A 21,020-nucleotide genomic window follows, 5' to 3' on the forward strand; every position below is an offset into this window, starting at 1 on the left:
ATCATAAATGGATGTTGAATTTTGTCAAAGGCTTTCTCTGCATCTATTGAGATAATCATATGGTTTTTATTTTTCAATTTGTTAATGTGGTGTATTACATTGATTGATTTGTGGATATTGAAGAATCCTTGCCTCCCTGGGATAAAGCCCACTTGGTCATGGTGTATGATCTTTTTAATGTGTTGTTGGATTCTGATTGCTAGAATTTTGTTAAGGATTTTTGCATCTATGTTCATCAGTGATATTGGCCTGTAGTTTTCTTTTTTTGTGGGGTCTTTGTCAGGTTTTGGTATTAGGGTGATGGTGGCCTCATAGAATGAGTTTGGAAGTTTCCCATCCTCTGCAATTTTCTGGAAGAGTTTGAGCAGGATAGGTGTTAGCTCTTCTCTAAATTTTTGGTAGAATTCAGGTGTGAAGCCATCTGGACCTGGGCTTTTGTTTGCTGGAAGATTTTTGATTACAGTTTCAATTTCCGTGCTTGTGATGGGTCTGTTAAGATTTTCTATTTCTTCCTGATCGAGTTTTGGAAAGTTGTACTTTTCTAAGAATTTGTCCATTTCTTCCTTGTTGTCCATTTTATTGGCATATAATTGTTGATAGTAGTCTCTTATGATCCTTTGCATTTCTGTGTTGTCTGTTGTGATCTCTCCATTTTCATTTCTAAGTTTATTGATTTGATTTTTCTCCCTTTGTTTCTTGATGAGTCTGGCTAATGGTTTGTCAATTTTATTTATCCTTTCAAAGAACCAGCTTTTGGTTTTGTTGATTTTTGCTATGGTCTCTTTTGTTTCTTTTGCATTTATTTCTTAGGTTAAGAATTTTACTAGTCTTGTGCTTGTCGGGGTATATGACTGGCACACCCTTAAGTCCATGGTGACCAGCTTTGCTAGCAAGCTTGGTTTCGATTGGCAGGTGAGGGCATAACTCCCCAGCTTTAGAGCCTGTGAGTGTTCTCTGGCTAACCCATCCCAACCTTACACACTTCTGGCTGGAGGCCAGTCCAGAAGTCTTCAGCATTCCCCATTCAGCCCCGTGGCCCGACAGCATGCCCAGTCCTTTGCTGCAAACACAGCAGATCTTCTGCCACCATAATACATCTGATAGAGCTTCACCCACCATCCACGATATGCATTAACTGAGAAAAGTGTTTGACTATCCAACCCCCAGGCCTCTGTCCCTCTGACATACTGCATAATCTGTCCCAGAAGAGAGTGAGAAGACTTGACAGCTAAAGGCAAGAGAGTGTCCTGGATATGATCCTGGAAATGGAAAAGGTTGCTAGTAGAAAAACTGGTGAAATCTGAATAAAGGCTTGAGTTTAGTTAATAATACTGTACCAACGTTGGCTTCTTAGTTTTGAAAAACATACCAGGGCAATGTGAAACACTAACATTTGGGGAAATTAGGAGAGGCGCATTGGAGAATTCCAATTTTTCTTTATAACTTTTACAATATAAAGTTATTACAGCTGTAGGATGAAATGTCCTATAGATATCAATTAGGTCTAACTGGTCTATTGTATCATTTAAAGTTTGTGTTTCCTTGTTAATTTTCTGTTTAGTTGATCTATCCATAGGTGTGAGTGGGGTATTAAAGTCTCCCGCTATTTTTGTGTTATTGTTAATTTCTCCTTTCATACTTGTTAGCATTTGTCTTACATATTGCGGTGCTCCTATGTTGGGTGCATATATATTTATAATTGTTATATCTTCTTGGATTGATCGTTTGATCATTATGTAGTGACCTTCTTTGTCTCTCTTCACAGCCTTTGTTTTAAAGTCTATTTTATCTGATATGAGTATTGCTACTCCTGCTTTCTTTTGGTCTCTATTTGCATGGAATATCTTTTTCCAGCCCTTCACTTTCAGTCTGTATGTGTCCCCTGTTTTGAGGTGGGTCTCTTGTAGACAACATATATAGGGGTCTTGTTTTTGTATCCATTCAGCCAGTCTATGTCTTTTGGTTGGGGCATTCAACCCATTTACGTTTAAGGTAATTATTAATAAGTATGATCCCGTTGCCATTTACTTTATTGTTTTGGGTTTGAATTTATACACCCTTTTTGTATTTCCTGTCTAGAGAATATCCTTTAGTGTTTGTTGGATAGCTGGTTTGGTGGTGCTGAATTCTCTCAGCTTTTGCTTGTCTGTAAAGCTTTTGATTTCTCCTTCATATTTGAATGAGATCCTTGCTGGGCACAATAATCTGGGCTGTAGGTTATTTTCTTTCATCACTTTAAGTATGTCTTGCCATTCCCTCCTAGCTTGAAGAGTTTCTATTGAAAGATCAGCTGTTATCCTTATGGGAATTCCCTTGTGTGTTATTTGTTGTTTTTCCCTTGTTGCTTTTAATATTTGTTCTTTGTGTTTGATCTTTGTTAATTTGATTAATATGTGTCTTGGGGTGTTTTGCCTTGGGTTTATCCTATTTGGGACTCTCTGGGTTTCTTGGACTTGAGTAATTATTTCCTTCCCCATTTTAGGGAAGTTTTCAACTACAGCTCAACTCCAGAAAAATAAATGACCCAATCAAAAACTGGGCCAAAGAACTAAATAGACATTTCTCCAAAGAAGACATACAGATGGCTAACAAACACATGAAAAGATGCTCAACATCACTCATTATCAGAGAAATGCAAATCAAAACCACTATGAGGTACCATTTCACGCCAGTCAGAATGGCTGCAATCCAAAAGTCTACAAGCAATAAATGCTGGAGAGGGTGTGGAGAAAAGGGAACCCTCTTAAACTGTTGGTGGGAATGCAAACTAGTACAGCCACTATGGAGAACAGTGTGGAGACTCCTTAAAAAACTGGAAATAGAACTGCCTTATGATCCAGCAATCCCACTGCTGAGCATACACACCAAGGAAACCAGAATTGAAAGAGACATGTGTACCCACAATGTTCATTGCTGCACTGCTTATAATAGTCAGGACATGGAAGCAACCTAGATGTCCATCAGCAGATGAATGGATAAAAAAGCTGTGGTACATATACACAATGGAGTATTACTCAGCCATTAAAAATAATACATTTGAATCAGTTCTAATGAGGTGGATGAAACTGGAGCCTATTATACATAGTGAAGTAAGCCAGAAAGAAAAACACCAATACAGTATACTAACACATACATATGGAATTTAAAAAGATGGTAACAATAACCCTGTATACAAGACAGCAAAAGAGACACTGATGTATAGAAAAGTCTTTTGGACTCTGTGGGAGAGGGAGAGGGTGGGATGATTTGGGAGAATGGCATTGAAACATGTATAATATCATATATGAAACGAGTCGCCAGTCCAGGTCCGATGCATGATACTGGATGCTTGGGGCTGGTGCACTGGGACGACCCAGAGGGATGGTATGGGGAGGGAGGAGGGAGGAGGGCTCAGGATGGGGAACACATGTATACCTGTGGCGGATTCATTTTGATATATGGCAAAACCAATACAATATTGCAAAGTTAAAAAATAAAATTTAAAAAAAGAGTAAAAAATAAATAAATAAAATAATGAACAAAACAAAATGTTTTTTCTTCAAATAAAGACAAAATTTTTATGTACTCTAGAGATAAAAATTATTGTTTAAATTAATTTTTTATTTATCAAATATACCTGAATTGGTTTAATTTAGCATGATTTCATATAAATCTTAATAATTCTTATTTGTGAATTGTATTTTCTATGGTTTATTTAGTAACCATTATTCAAATTTGAAGTAATTCATCAATTTTGTTTTTGTTATTGATAATGATGCTGATATTAAACAGTGATAAAGTTCAATGCACTTGATTTTTTTAAATAAAGTAAAAATTTTTGGAAAAAATTATTAAAAAACAAAAAGGCTGTATAAAAACGAAAGAATTAGTAGAATGCCACTTCTAAAATTAGATTATAAAAAATTACTTCCATCCTGCTCACCCCTACCCCTAGAGCCCTTTCTCTGGGAAAGCATGTTGCCATGCTGTGAATAACTCTGTAGAGAGGCCCATATTTCAAGGAAGTGTTGTCTCCAGTCAACATCAAGCAAGGACCTAAAGCCTGCCAAGAGTTACATAAATAAATGCAGAAGTTGATTCTCATTCAATGTAGCCTTGCAATGACCATATATCTAATTGACACCTTGATTTCAACCTTGAGACATACTCAGAGGTATCCAACTAACCGTACCTGGATTCCTGACCAAGAGATGCTCTAGGAAAGTATTCATAGCTAACAAAATATAACTGTCTTCTCCATCCAATGGAGATGACCAATCAGTTTCTGAGTTATGATAAAAATCAGTTACCAGAATAAGAAAGGAAAGTTATACCACAAGTTAAACTCTAAGTTCTTTTTGACCACACAAACCTACCTTTCAGGTACAGAGGATAATAATAGATACTGAAAACAGAAGCCTGATCCAGAATTATTTCCCTAACAAAATTGGAACTCTAAGAGGTACGAATGGAGTAAACCAAGCTAACATGAATTCAAGGTTTACTGTATCTGTCCATCATACAGATGCTGACAATGACAGGCTTATAACTGTGTTTTAAGTTCTGTTTACACATCCGTGACTTAGGAGAAAAGAGGTTTCAGTTATACTAAAAGTTCTTTGCAAATTTTTCCTCAAACGAATTACTAGATTAGTCTAGTCATTTAATGTTAAGCTTGATCATAGAGATGTATAAGAGGTAGTTGAAATTTAACGCAATTTTTTTTAACTTTCTATTTTTCAGTGACTAAAACTCTGTTCTGTTCTAAATACTGATAAGACTAATTAACTCCATATAGGCTAAAATTCATATTAAGTTTAAAACTAAAGGTCTAGTGAAATTCTCTACTTTATTCCTAATAATCAGTATCCAAAACAATCTAATCTACACCAAAAGTTAGTTTCCTGCTAGTGATGCTTCAGTTCAGCTCAGTTCAGTCGCTCAGTCGTGTCCGACTCTTTGTGACCCCATGAATCGCAGCACGCCAGGCCTCCCTGTCCATCACCAACTCCCGGAGTTCACTCAGACTCACGTCCATCGAGTCAGTGATGCCATCCAGACATCTCATCCTCTGTCATCCCCTTCTCCTCCTGCCCCCAACTCCTCCCAGCATCAGAGTCTTTTCCAGTGAGTCAACTCTTCGCATGAGGTGGCCAAAGTACTGGAGTTTCAGCTTTAGCATCATTCCTTCCAAAGAAAACCCAGGGCTGATCTCCTTCAGAATGGACTGGTTGGATCTCTGATGCTTAGTAGAATTAAAACTAAGTTCTAATTATGTAATCTCTGACAGCAGGGAGTAAGACAGAAAGTGAATTATTTAATACAGGAAAATCTGAATAAGAAAATTATTAAGAAATTAAATTGAAAAAGTTATGACTCAAGTGAAAAAGTTAGGTATCCCTGAAACATCAGGAGAGCAATTCAGTATCTGGAGAAATGTAAGAAAATTGTGTCTATTATCAAGAATACAATGTGTTAATGGGCAATTTAGTAATGTCCATCAAAATTTTAAATCCATAAACCCACTGAACCAGCAATTCAACTTCCGGAAATGAAGAAACATACAAATCATACAAATCTATATGTAGAATGATATGTCCATCATAAGAGTTGCTCCAGCCAAAGGATGAAAAAAAAAAAAAAAAAAAAAAAAAAAAAACCCTATACTGCTGTACTTTCTATACAACAGCAAACAAATTCTCACTTATTTAAAGAATAAGATTAACATATATGTATTGACATCCATGGTATATTAATAAGCAAAAAAGTGAGCTGCATAACATTATCAACATATGATTGCCTTGAAGTATTCTTCCTCACATAGCTATATAGCTTGTTTCCTCACTGCCTTGAGGTTTGCTGGTGCTGCTAAGTCTCTTCAGTCATGTCCGACTCTGTGCGACCCCATAGATGGCAGCCCACCAGGCTCCCCCGTCCCTGGGATTCTACAGGCAAGAACATTGGAGTGGGTTGCCATTTCCTTCTCCAACGCATGAAAGTAAAAAGTGAAAGTGAAGTCGCTCAGTCGTTCCCGACTCTTTGCAACCCCATGGACTGGAGCCTGCCAGGCTTCTCCATCCACAGGATTTTCCAGGCAAGACTACTGGAGTGGGGTGCCATTGCCTTCTCTGCCTTCAGGTCTAAGCACCTGAAATAACCTTCTCTTACCACCCATATGAAATATAACACCCATACACTACTAACCCTATGCTATACCTTTCTATGCACTAATATCCTTTATTTTATTGTTTTTCTTTCACCTGGCATATTACAGGTGCATTTATTTGTTCATTTTCTGCCTTCTCCCTGAAGAATATAAGCTCATGAAAGTAGGGTCATGGTCTGTAACCCCAGTTTTAAAAACAAGGCCTAGTGCAAAACTAAGATCATGGCATCTGGTCCCATCACTTCATGGGAAATAGATGGGGGAAAAAGTGGAAACAGTGACAGACTTTATTTGGGGGGGGGGCTCCAAAATCACTGCAGATGGTGATTGCAGCCATGAAATTAAAAGATGCTTGCTCCTTGGAAAAAAGTTATGATCAACATAGACAGCAGAGACATTACCTTGCCAACAAAGGTCCATCTAGATAAAGCTATGGTTTTTGCAGTAGTCATGTATGGTTGTGAGAGTTGGACTATACAGAAAGCTGAGGGCCAAAGAATTGATGCTTTTAAACTGTGGTGTTGGAGAAGACTCTTTAGAGTCCCTGGGACTGCAAGGAGATCCAACCAGTCCATCCTAAAGGAAATCAGTCCTGACTATTCCTTGTAAGGACTGATGTTGAAGCTGAAACTCCAATACTTTGGCCACCTGAGATGAAGAACTGACTCATTGGAAAAGACCCTGATGCTGGGAAAGATTGAAGATGGGAGGAGAAAGGGATGACAGAGGATAAGATGGTTGGATGGCGTCATTGACTCAATGGGATGAGTTTGAGTAAACTCCAGGAGTTGGAGATGGACAGGGAAGTCTGTTGTGCTGCAGTCCATGGGGTCGCAAAGAGTTGGACACAACTGAGCAATACATGAACTGTGAACCGTGAACTTCCTGATGTTCAAGCTGGTTTTAGAAAAGGCAGAGGAACCAGAGATCAAATTGCCAACATCCGCTGAATCATGGAAAAAGCAAGAGAGTTCCAGAAAAACATCTATTTCTGCTTTATTGACTATGCCAAAGCCTTTGACTGTGTGGATCACAATAAACTGTGGAAAATTCTGAAAGAGATGGGAATACCAGAGCACCTGACCTGCCTCTTGAGAAATCTGTATGCAGGTCAGGAAGCAACAGTTAGAACTGGACATGGAACAACAGACTGGTTCCAAATAGGAAAAGGAGTACATCAAGGCTGTATATTGTCACCCTACTTATTTAACTTATATGCAGAGTACATCGTGAGAAACGCTGGACTGGAAGAAACACAAGCTGGAATCAAGATTGCTGGGAGAAATATCAATAACCTCAGATATGCAGATGACACCACCCTTATGGCAGAAAGTGAAGAGGAACTAAAAAGCCTCTTGATGAAAGTGAAAGTGGAGAGTGAAAAAGTTGGCTTAAAGCTCAACATTCAGAAAATGAAGATCATGGCATGCGGTCCCATTACTTCATGGGAAACAGATGGGGAAAGTGTCAGACTTTATTTTTCTGGGCTCCAAAATCACTACAGATGGTGACTGCAGCCATGAAATTAAAAGATGCTTACTCCTTTGAAGGAAAGTTATGACCCACCTAGATAGCATATTCAAAAGCAGAGACATTACTTTGCCAACAAAGGTCCATCTAGTCAAGGCTATGGTTTTTCCTGTGGTCATGTATGGATGTGAGAGTTGGACTGTGAAGAAGGCTGAGCGCCGAAGAATTGATGCTTTTGAATTGTGGTGTTGGAGGAGACTCTTGAGAGTCCCTTGAACTGCAAGGAGATCCAACTGGTCCATTCTGAAGGAGATCAGCCCTGGGATTTCTTTGGAGGGAATGATGCTAAAGCTAAAACTCCAGTACTTTGGCCACCTCATGCAAAGAGTTGACTCTTTGGAAAAGACTCTGATGCTGGGAGGGATTGGGGGCAGGAGGAGAAGGGGATGACAGAGGATGAGATGGCTGGATGGCATCACTGACTCGATGGACATGAGTCTCAGTGAAATCCAGGAGTTGGTAATGGACAGGGAGGCCTTGGCGTGCTGCAATTCATGGGGTTGTGAAGAGTCGGACATGACGGAGTGACTGAACTGAACTGAACTGAGCAACTGAACTGACTTACTGAGTGCATAATAGCCAATCAATCACTATTTGTTGAAGAAATAAATGGATTAATGAATTCCTATTAGCATATTAGGGAAGTAACTACCAAAGAGTTAAACGGTATTCATTTAAGAGTTAAATGATTTACCTGAATTCACACAGCTTCTGAGAACTGATGATACTCGTTTTTCCAAGTCTGAGCCTGTGCAGCTAACTATTCATAACACAACATCCCCTACATATGGTCACACTCTCCTCTCTTCTCTTGAAAAAGCATGGCAGTAAGAATTTGGCTGTCAAATGTCCCAGTTCAGAGCACATTATCACCATCATTAGACTTTGCAAGATTCTGTTCTTTTTTATTTTTCTCTTTACCCTAAGAACACTCACTGCTGCCGCTGCTGCTGCTAAGTGGCTTCAGTCGTGTCTGACTCTGTGTGACCCATAGACGGCAGTCCACCAGGCTCCCCCATCCCTGGGATTCTCAAGGCAAGAACACTGGAGTGGGTTGCCATTTCCTTCTCCAATGTATGAAAGTGAAAAGTGAAAGTGAAGTCGCTCAGTCGTGCCCGACTCTTAGTGACCCCATGGACTGCAGCCTACCAGGCTCCTCTGTCCATGGGATTTTCCAGGCAAGAGTACTGGAGTGGGGTGCTATCACCTTCTCCAAGAACACTCACTATGCTTTGTTTAAGTACATCTTCCTTTTTTAATTTTCAGCAACAGATTTTATTCGTAAACTGAACCTTTAATCATGCATGAAGGCCTCTGAAATAGATTTTCTTAGGATAGACCCATTTTGGCCAACTCAAAAGTGAAAAATCAGGACTTTTGTACAGGAAAATCTTCAATAAACCCAAGGAATGTTTTTCACAAGACATAGACTGGACCCTCAGTTTTTGTTCTACAGGCTGTTGATTTGACTTCATTCTACCACATCAAGATTTGCCACAATAGTTAGGGGAAGGCAGAGGAAAGATAAAAGTCACCCAGACAACAATATATTTAAATTTGAAAGTATTCACTGTTTAATAACTGACCAGATTACAAAAATAATCATGGTAGATGCTTCAGTTCATCATTATAATTAATAAGCTTGCTGATCTGGTCTTCCCTATTGCCAATATCTCTCAGTTCAGTTCAGTCGCTCAGTCGTGTCCAACTCTTCGCGACCCCATGAATCGCAGCATGCCAGGCCTCCCTGTCAACAGCTCTACTTTCTACAAAATCAGTGGTCTTTTTATTCATTCCACCTTGTGGAGAAGATAGTTTGAAGGGCCACAGGAAGTTGTTTGCTCTTTTGAAATAATTTGCAAAAGTTTAGATCTCCTGAATCAGATCCTCCATGCAGATGATGCCATATTTGCCAAGAGAAAGAGCAAACAATGAGTTATCTGTCAGGGCAATTCATTTCTTATTGATTTTGCCATAACCATGCTTTCAGATAAATTCATTTACAGACTTCAGATTTGGGTACTCTCCTCCACACATATAACATGTGTTAGATCATACAAAAATCAAGGGAATTCCAAAAAAAAAAAAAACGCTACTTCTGCTTCATTGACTACACTAAAGCCTTTGACTGTGTGAATCACAACAAATTGTGGAATATTCTTAAGGAGCTGAGAATACCAAACTACATTACCTGCCTCCTGAGAAACCTGTATGCAGGTTAAGAAACAACAGTTAGAACTGGACATGGAACATCAGACTGGTTCAAAATTAGGAAAGAAATACATCAAGGCTGTATATTGTTACCCTGCCTACTTAACTTATATGCAGAGTACATCATATGAAATGCTGGGCGGGATGACTCACAAGCTGGAATCAAGATCACCAGGAGGAGTATCAAAAATCTCAGATATCAAATGATACCACTTTAATGGCAGAAAGCAAAGAGGAAATAAAAAGCCTCTTGATGAAGATAAGAGAGTGAAAAAGCTGGCTTAAAACTCAACATTCAAAAATGAAGATGTTGGCATCTAGTCCTATTGCTGCTGCTAAGTCACTTCAGTCGTGTCCGACTCTGTGTGACCCCATAGACGGCAGCCCACCAGGCTCCCCCGTCCCTGGGACTCTCCAGGGAAGAACACTGGAGTGGGCTGCCATTTCCTTCTCCAATGCATGAAAGTGAAAAGTGAAAGTGAAGTCACTCAGTCGTGTCTGACTCTTCACGACCCCGTGGACTGCAGCCTGCCAGGCTCCTCCACCCATGGGATTTTCCAGGCAAGAGTACTGGAGTGGGTTGCCATTGCCTTCTCCTCTAGTCCTATTACTTCATGGCAAATAGATGGGGAAAAGGGGGAAATTGTGTCAGATTTTATTTTCTGGGCCTCCAAAATCAATGCGTATGGTGACTGCAACCACAAAATTAAGACACTTGCTCCTTGGAAGAATAGCTATGACAAATCTAGACAGTGTATTAAAAAGCAGAGATCATTTTGCCAACAAAGATTTGTTTAGTTAAAGTTATGGTTTGGCCCATTTTTTGATTGGGTCGTTTATTTTTCTGGAATTGAGCTGCAGGAGTTGCTTGTATATTTTTGAGATTAGTTGTTTGTCAGTTTCTTCATTTGCTATTATTTTCTCCCATTCTGAAGGCTGTCTTTTCACCTTGCTTATAGCTTCATTTGTTGTGCAGAAGCTTTTAATTTTAATTAGATCCCATTTGTTTATTTTTGGGAGAAGGAAATGGCAACCCACTCTAGTATTCATGCCTGGAAAATCCCATGGACCAAGGAACCTGGTGGGCTACAATCCATGGGGTCACAAAGAGTCAGACACGACTGAGTGACTACTGTTCTGTGTGTGTTTATTTTTGCTTTTATTTCCAGAATTCTGGGAGGTGGGTCATAGAGGATCCTGCTGTGATTTATGTCAGAGAGAGTTTTGCCTATGTTCTCCTCTAGGAGTTTTATAGTTTCTGGTCTTATGTTTAGATCTTCAATCCATTTTGAGTTTATTTTGGTGTATGGTGTTAGAAAGTGTTCTAGTTTCATTCTTTTACAAGTGGTTGACCAGTTTTCCCAGCACCACTTGTTAAAGAGATTGTCTTTAATCCATTGTATATTCTTGCTTCCTTTGTCAAAGATAAGGTGTCCATAGGTGCATGGGTTTATCTCTGGGCTTTCTATTTTGTTCCATTAATCTATATTTCTGTCTTTGTGCCAGTACCATACTGTCTTGATGACTGTGGCTTTGTAGTAGAGCCTGAAGTCAGGCAGGTTGATTCCTCCAGTTCCACTCTTCTTTCTCAAGATTGCTTTGGCTATTCGAAGTTTTTTGTATTTCCATACAAATTGTGAAATTATTTGTTATAGCTCTGTGAAAAATACTGTTGGTAGCTTGATAGGGCTGCACTGAATCTATAGACTGCTTTGGGTAGTATACTCATTTTCACTATATTGATTCTTCCGATCCATGAACATGGTATATTTCTCCATCTATTAGTGTCCTCTTTGATTTCTTTCACCAGTGTTTTATAGTTTTTTATATATAGGTCTTTAGTTTCTTTAGGTAGATATATTCCTAAGTATTTTATTCTTTTCATTGCAATGGTGAATGGAATCATTTCCTTAATTTCTCTTTCTATTTTCTCATTATTAGTGTATAGGAATGCAAGGGATTTCTGTGTGTTGATTTTATATTCTGCAACTTTACTATATTCATTGATTAGCTCTAGTAATTTTCTGGTGGAGTCTTTAGGGTTTTCTGTGTAGAGGATCATGTCATCTGCAAACAGTGAGAGTTTTACTTCTTCTTTTCCAATTTGGATTCCTTTTATTTCTTTTTCTGCTCTGATTGCTGTGGCCAAAACTATGTTGAATAGTAGTGGTGAAAGTGGGCACCCTTGTCTTGTTCCTGACTTTAGGGGAAATGCTTTCAATTTTTCACCAGTGAGGGTAATGTTTGCTGTGGGTTTGTCATTTATAGCTTTTATTATGTTGAGGTATGTTCCTTCTTGGAGAAGCCAATGGCACCTCACTCCAGTACTCTTGCCTGGAAAATCCCATGGATGGAGGAGCCTTGAAGGCTGCAGTCCATGGGGTTGCTGAGAGTCGGATATGACTGAGCGTCTTCGCTTTCAATTTTCACTTGCATGCATTGGAGAAGGAAATGGCAACCCATTCCAGTGTTCTTGCCTGGAGAATCCCAGGGACAGGGGAGCCTGGTGGGCTGCCATCCATGGGGTCACACAGAGTCGGACACGACTGAAGTGACTTAGCAGCAGCATGTTCCTTCTATTCCTGCTTTCTGGAGAGTTTTTATCATAAATGGAAAAAAATAGGTCAAAGAACTAAATAGACATTTCTCCAAAGAAGACATAGAGATGGCTAACAAACACATGAAAAGATGCTCAACATCACTCATTATCAGAGAAATGCAAATCAAAACCACTATGAGGTACCATTTCATGCCAGTCAGAATGGCTGTGATCCAAAAGTCTACAAGAAATGCTGGAGAGGGTGTGGAGAAAAGGGAACCCTCTTACACTGTTGGTGGGAATGCAAACTAGTACAGCCACTATGGAGAACAATTCCTTAAACAACTGGAAATAGAACTGCCTTATGACCGAGCAATCCCACTGCTGGGCATACACACTGAGGAAACCAGAATTGCAAGAGACATGTGTACCCCAATGTTCATCGTAGCACTGTTTATAATAGCCAGGACATGGAAGCAACCTAGATGTCCATCAGCAGATGAATGGATAAAAAAGCTGTGGTACATATACACAATGGAGTATTACTCAGCCATTAAAAAGAATACATTTGAATCAGTTCTAATGAGGTAGATGAAACTGTAGGCTATTATACAGAGTGAAGTAAGCCAGAAAGAAAAATACCAATACAGTATACTAACACATACATACGGAATTTAGAAAGATGATAATGATAACCCCATATGTGAGACTGCAAAAGAGACACAGATGTATAGAACAGTCTTTTGGACTCTGTGGGAGAGGAAGAGGGTGGGATGATTTGGGAGAATGGCATTGAAACATGTATAATATCATATAATAAATGAATCACCAGTCCAGGTTTGATGCAGGATACAGGATGCTTGGGGCTGGTGCACTGGGATGACCCAGAGGGATGGTATGGGGAGGGAGGTGGGAGGGGTATTCAGCATGGGGAACACGTATACACCCATGGTGGATTCATGTTGATGTATGGCAAAACTAATACAATATTGTAAAGTAATTAGCCTCCAATTAAAATAAATAAATTTAAATTTTTAAAAAAGAATAGTTGATATAATATAAAAAACAATAATGAACTTCTAAAAAATTCTGGCAAAAACTAAATACTTATAAAAGTTTGATAGAGATGGTTGCACGTATGACAATGGTAAGTTATCTAAAAAAATAAAAAATGTCAAAATAAAAAAATAATAATAATAAAGTTATGGTTTTTCAAGTAGTCATGTATGGATGTGAGATGGACATAAAAAAGGCTGAGTGCTAAATTCAAATCTTGGTGCTGGAGAAGTCTCTTGAGAGTCCCTTGGACAGCAAGAAGATCAAACCAGTCAATCTTAAAGAAATCAACCCTAGATATTCATTGGAAGGACTGGTACTGAAGCTGAAGCTCTAATACTTTGGCCACCTGATGTGAAGAGCCTACTCATTGGAAAAGACCCTGATTCTGGGAAAGACTGAGGTCAAGAGGAGAAGGGGGCAACAGAAGATAAATGGTTGGATGGCATCACTGACTGAATGGACATGAATTTGAGCAAACTCTGGGAGACAGTGAAGGACAGGGGAACCTGGTGTGCTGCAGTTCATGGGGTCGCAAGGAGTCAGACACGACTTAGCGACTGAACAACAATGTGACATATGGTTCCATAATTCTCAGTGTCTCAAGTGAAGCCTTGTTGAGCTTCACACAGGTGCCACTGAAGATCTGACAAAGGTGAAGACACTGTAACATCTTTAGAATCTTTGGGCTGACACCACTGATACCTCTTATCCTGATGACAAATGCCAACTTGGGTTCTACAGGTACACAAAAGTTGCCAGCTTTTCATGCCATCCTGGTCATTTGACTTTCAGTACTTAAAGCTGCCTGTATTCTTTGTGATAGGGCTTAGCTTTCTTATAGATAAGCTTCCTCCTTGCCTCTCAAAGCAACTTTTGGGGAAACTTCTTTCCCAGGCACTTGATCATAAGCTCTATGAAATTCTTTTGCTCTTTATTAAGGGTTTCTAGCACAACAGAAACCTTCTATTTCTTCTCTTCTGTACCCTCCATGGTTCTGGCTGGGAAAGAGATAACTACATCTGTAGATATGTCTTCTTGAAAGCTAGGCAATCCCACGTACATATGTGGGTTTTATTTCTTTATACTGTAACATTTTTTATTTGTTCATTTATACAAGCTACTGACTTACTCTTAAAGCTTATCAGATCCATTCTCACAGCTACTGCTATGGCTGCTTTCAGTGGTTACATCGGAGAACACTGGCCAGCAAACATTAGGAAATTGTGTATTACAATTGTGACTCTAAAAAAGTTTTCAAAAAGATTAAGTAAGCCTTCCTTGGTTCTGTCTGACAGTTCTCCCACTTTAAAAGGAAATGTCTCTGCTATTTTGTCCAAGGATCTTACCTTTTAGCAAAATAGAGTCCTTAGTGCCTCAAGCCAAAAATGAAACTCCTAATTTGGTTACTTCTTTATGTCAGAAATAGAAAGCATATACTTTGCCATTTTTTACATTTGTTTCCAAGGCACCCAACACTGACCCTAATGTTGGAGACATGTTAGTTTAACAGAGGAACCTTGATCCAACCACCTAGACATAAAAACAGGACTGAATGGGGGAGGGTTAGGAGCAAGGTGAAATATATATATATACACACACACACACACACACACACATACATGCATAGAGCTGATTCATTTTGTTGTACAGCAGAAACTAACACAACATTGTAAAGCAATTAGACTCCAATTTAAAAAAACAGGACTGAATGTTCACACTTATTTGACCTTAAGATATTGCCAATTAATAATGGAGAGGATGAGTTATAAGTACACATGTGTTTTTATTAACATTTTATATTTGTTTTACACCACTAGTCATGAATAACTCTTGTTGTTAAGACCTTTTGCCTGTTCTGGGAAACCTTGCATACATTAATGAGTAGTTTGTATCCTTTGTTAATTCAGGACCTCTCCTAACAAAAGGAGAACACTCATTTGCTGCCTGCCTGACACTCTTATTCTTATTTATCCACGATCAGAACTCTTTTTCCTTTCACTTGCTGGGATCAAAACAACTCTTGGCAATTTTTCTTAAGGCATATTTTTCCAAATTCCATTCTTTGGATTTGGTTCATAGTAGCTCACATACTCGAAGAAGGCAATGGTACCCCACTCCAGCACTCTTGCCTGGAAAATCCCATGGTTGGAGGAGCCTGGTGGGCTACAGTCCATGGGGTCGCTAAGAGTCGGACACAACTGAGCGACTTCACTTTCACTTTTCACTTTCATGCATTGGAGAAGGAAATGGCAACCCACTCCAGTGTTCTTGCCTGGAGAATCCCAGGGATGGGGGAGCCTGGTGGGCTGCTGTCTATGGGGTCGCACAGAGTCGGACATGACTGAAGCGACTTAGCAGCAGCAGCAGCAGCAGCTCACATACTATAATGCTTCCTGAAGCAGTTGGGACTTTGCTGACAGAGTTTAGAAAACTGTGATTGTCTTGACAACTTTATGCTGTCCATATAATTCAGCCTTGACCTGCAGAGCAACACTCAAAATAGGACAGAAGTCTAGACTCCACAACCACTTAATCTTTGGCCTCACTACTAAGGCAACCAACAAAGGCACCAATTAGCGGTAGATCTGAAAGTGGGTTTGGATAGCTTTTTTCAAAGTCGGCAAAAGATCAGATGCAGGAAAAAAAGCGGGGGAAAGATGTAGGGAGACTATCTCAGGGTTATTTCTTTGATAAAAAAAAAAAAGAAAAAATCAGAAGTTCTCTCTCCTCTAGGCTTTTAGCTTTCTATTACAAGAAATAAGAAAAAATTGAAAGAGAAGTTCCTAACAAGTTATATGTTATTTGTCTTTCATAAAATGTTGTAGACATGCTCAAATGACTAAAACTCATTTAAATTCATTGAGTTTTTATTATCTATTTTTTATTTGTCACTAATAATGATATTACAAGGCTGGATCCCTAAATCTTTCTTCCTTTCAAATAACTTACTATTTAGGATGTGTAGAGACTATTAAAGAATCAAAACCATAAACATACTTTACCTCAGTCATTCAACTGAGTCATTATTACCATATAATAAGGTTGTGAGTCTTGTTCTTTCACTACCTTATTTCTAATTCATTAGAAAACCCGTTTTGTTGTTTTTCATTTATCAAATACATTTGCTTGTTGTTCTATGGCAATCTCTCCTTGACAGAGGCATCGACTATAATAGTGAACTGAGTGTATACAGATATATAAACTGAATAGGTTAAAAGTATGGATATTTTATTCACTTTTACTCCCTGCTCTCATTTCAAGTAGGAATATTAGAAGTATATGTGGGAAAATGTGTCATCATTCTTACTCTGCTATTACTACTACTACTAAGTCACTTTAGTCGTGTCCGATTCTGTGCGACCCCATAGACAGCAGCCCACCAGGCTCCCCCGTCCCTGGGATTCTCCAAACAAGAACACTGGAGTGGGTTGCCATTTCCTTCTCCAATGCATGAAAGTGAAAAGGGAAAGTGAAGTCGCTCAGTCGTATCGGACTCCCAACGACCCCATGGACTGCAGCCCACCAGGCTCCTCCATCCATGGGATTTTCCAGGCAAAAGTACTGGAGTGGGGTGCCATTGCCTTCTCCATCTTACTCTGCTACTTCCTAGCTATGTGTCCCTGGGCAAGTCACCAACTGTCATTCAGTGTCATTCAATTTGTTCATTTACCATATTCTGGACGGAAAAATCATTTCATGTCTAGGTTAACTATACAAAAGTGAATCTTTAGCAATACTATGAAAAAAAAAAAGCAGCAGCGGTGGGGTTGGTGGAAAACAATTGCAAATTTTTTCACATTTTTATGATATTTAAAAACAATTATGCAGCATGATGGTAATAAGGCATGACAGTATACTGTATTTTGCAACCACCTTTTTCTATCATAACACCTATGTTAATGTAGTGTCTCTTAAAGATAAAGTGAGACTAAAATTTCTTTATGAACTGCCTTTTTTCTCTATAGTTTTCTAAACTAATCAGACGTTCTTAAATTTTAACACTGAGATACACGAAGTTGGTATACAACAAAAATATTACAAGTTGGAAATAACTAAAAATCATGTTTTTAACTACTTTTTACAGTCACAGGAAACATAGTTTTGAATAAGAATGTGTATATATATATGTATAAATATACATATGTATAATTATATGTATACATATACACATGTATAATTATATATACATATGTGTATACATAAATATAATTTACATTATAAAGTACCATCACAGATTAAACACTACAAATATTTATCAAAGGCACATGTCTTTTGCTGGAAAAACACTGGAATTAACAAAGCCAAAGAATCACCTTCTAACAGAAAATTAAACTTTTTATATCTAATGGATCAATAGAATGCTTTATTTTTCTAGTTATTATTTTCATAAGGCAGTCTCTTACCTCTCAGCCAACTAAGAAAGAGAGCTCAAAACACAGTGAGTGGTATCCTACTGCTCAACAAAGTGCTATTCCCCACTAAAGAAGCTGAGAAGGGCAACAAAAGTGATGGCACGTAAACCATGACATGCTTTTGGTGTTAACAATTTATCATGCACATCCAGTCTCCACTTCCCCTTTGAAATCCTTTTGATTTTTTTTTAGAACAAAATTTGCCATAAATGTGATGAGAAGTCACTGATTTGTGTTTACCCTCTTGCTGCTGCTAAGTCGCTTCAGTTGTGTCCGACTCTGTGCAACCCCATAGAGGGCAGCCTACCAGGCTCCCCAGTCCCTGGGATTCTCCAGGTAAGAACCCTGGAGTGGGTTGCCATTTCCTTCTCCAAAGCATGAAAGTGAAAAGTGAAAGTGAAGTTGCTCAGTCGTGTCCGACTCTTAGCGACCCCATGGACTGCAGCCTTCCAGGCTCCTCCATCCATGGGATTTTCCAGGCAAGAGTCCTGGAGTGGGGTGCCATCGCCTTCTCCCCCCTTAGTAGTCCCCATTTCATTTGTATTTTTTGTGCCTTAGATTTTCCCTGTCCTTGCAGGGCAGAAACGAGTTCTTTGATGGGAAAGGATACTCTTATCTTGAAATGCTTATACTGTGTTCCCCAAAGAGGGAGAGAAAGGGAAGAGGGTGTTGAGGAGGTGCATGAGGGGAGCCTTCCTCAAAGCTTCAAGCAGGACTGCTGTGAGCAGGTCTCCAGGGAAGAAGAAAGAGATACAGAGACTCACTTCCCATTCTCTGAAAGAAGCCTTAGGACGGAACAGCAGGAACTCACAGGATAATGTTTGGATCATTTAGAGATGCTGGACACCAGAAATGAGAATGTCTAACACCAGCAAAACATCTTGTCCCCACTTGGAGAACTTTGCTCAACCCTGGGGACATGGAGGAAGAAATCCCATAATAACTGAGATCAAAACCTCCCCACCCCAGCCAGGTGGGATGGGTACTTAAATTTGGATTATATATTTAAAGAATTAAAATTTCTCATACATCTATGGCTTCAATTTCTTACCTATTGAAATCTGATGTTTCATAATAAACTCTTAACACCCTCTCCTTGTTAGCCTTCTGTGCCATTTCATTCATTTCCTTCAACATCATCTCCTCAAAGGACAATCTATAGTCCCAGCCTTTCTACATATCCCAATTTATTCTTATCTCCTTTACAGTCAGGTTTCTACCTCAATACCATAATAAAACACATTGATGGTGATCACCACTAATCTCTTCCTTGTCAAAACCAAAGCCTTTTCCCTGGCTCTCTAATAGGCCTTCTGTACACTGCATCCCCCTTGTCTTTATCTTCTTTCCAGAATTTGTCTCTATAACTCATTTGCCTCCTCTTCCTCTCCCTACCCCTTAACTGCTACTCCTTCCTAGGATCTTTGACCCTTTGCACTCATTCCCTATCTGATATCTTTGATTTTCAGTTACTTCAAACATTACTTAAGTGTTGATTATGTTTATGGAAGTGAATACATAAAATCTTCCTATTGCCTCTCAACATCAAATCATACACATTGCTACCAAGAAGGTATCTCCAACTTAATACCCTTCTGCCTCATGAAAACTTGTAGGCTTCAAGTTGCAGCTTTCTCTTGCTTTTCTCCTCTCTTCATTTTCATTCAATTGATTAGAAAGGTCCATCTCATGGAGATAGTATCAAGGGTAACATGCAAAGCAGATGAAGACTAGAATGAGTCACTCGGGCCAGTTTATTATAGGTCATTCAGAGAACTCTATTCATGTTTTCTATTTTTATACATAGACCATCAGAATTTATAAGATCTTCCATTCTCTTTCTTCAACTACCAGCCATATGTCCATGACCTTGGGAACCACATGCTGATATCTGCACTTTACATGGCAGACACTGTCAATGAGGCTCCTGAATAACTGTGTGGAGACCCTCCCTTATCATAATTTTTTGTGTGTTAAGTCCAGTGAGAGTTCAGGACTTATCTATGACAGAATTAGCATTACTCTGACAAATACAGGTAACAGAAAACTGACATTTAGCTCAATGAAGTAACTTAGAGGATCACAAAGTTAGTCATTTCAGAATTTGAATTAGTAAACAGGCCCCATTAATCCCAAAATCCATTTTCTTTTCTCTCAGCTATGGCTCATCAATTTAAGTTTTTCAACTGCCACCTGTATATCTTTTATCCCAAGTGCATGCTTCTCTTAATCAGGACAAGACAGGATCTCTCATTTTCTGATGCCCTGGCATCTATATAAAACAAGCAAGCAGAATGGGTGAAACAGCTTAAAGCAATTGACAATAAAGGAACATGAGCCATTAAATGTACTAATCATCTTCTTGAACTTAGTTCTCAATTATGAATGACCTATATCACAATTACTGGAGATTTCAGCTTGTTAAAAACAGATTCCCAAGCCTCATTCCAAACCCACTGCTTCAGAATTTGTGTTTTGCTTAACTTTTAAAACCTACGTCATAAGCAATTCTGATGTATACCACAGTATGAGAACCAAGACTAATTATCCTAAATTCCATTCCCTTGTTTAAAGAACACTATTTGATTGAACCTCACAAATCAGGGCATCAACAAAAATGTAGTTATCCTTTAAATTATTGGTTCCACAAATCTGAAAGTTAATGGAGGTTCTAACATAAATGATGAATTGTGAAAAAAAAAAATGATTTGTGATCCAGAACTCAGGAGTCTGTTTCCCATAGTACCACATTTTCTGTCATCACTTTTACTTTCTTATTACCTATGCATAATGGCTAATAACTACTAACATGTGAAACAGACATCACTATGCAGAAACTTCTTCTGGGATTCCATCATCCAATTTGCAATATATTTTTCAATGAAAAGCATTTGACCTAACTGAGATTTGGGGGTCTTGGGGCTCTTCCCCATGATTTTGTTGGTGTTTTGCTGTGAAGGTGATCTACCTAAAATACAACATAAGCAAACATATAAATGTGACTAAAATTCTTTTGCCACTATTTATTTGATGAATTAAAGCTCAGGGTGTTCATCTTCAGTGTGTGAGCTATACCTTAGATATATTTGTCTTCACTTTTCCAAGTGCAAAGAAAACAAATGCC

General features: G+C 38.8%; 1 pseudogene; it reads right to left on the reverse strand.

Annotated features, from left to right (window-relative positions):
• Positions 1-9,277: 9,277 nt before the first annotated feature.
• On the reverse strand, positions 9,278-14,474 carry LOC112587109 (annotated as a pseudogene).
• Positions 14,475-21,020: the final 6,546 nt, after the last annotated feature.

Source organism: Bubalus bubalis, chromosome 9, assembly GCF_019923935.1.
Source record: "Bubalus bubalis isolate 160015118507 breed Murrah chromosome 9, NDDB_SH_1, whole genome shotgun sequence".
Classification (NCBI taxonomy): domain Eukaryota; kingdom Metazoa; phylum Chordata; class Mammalia; order Artiodactyla; family Bovidae; genus Bubalus; species Bubalus bubalis.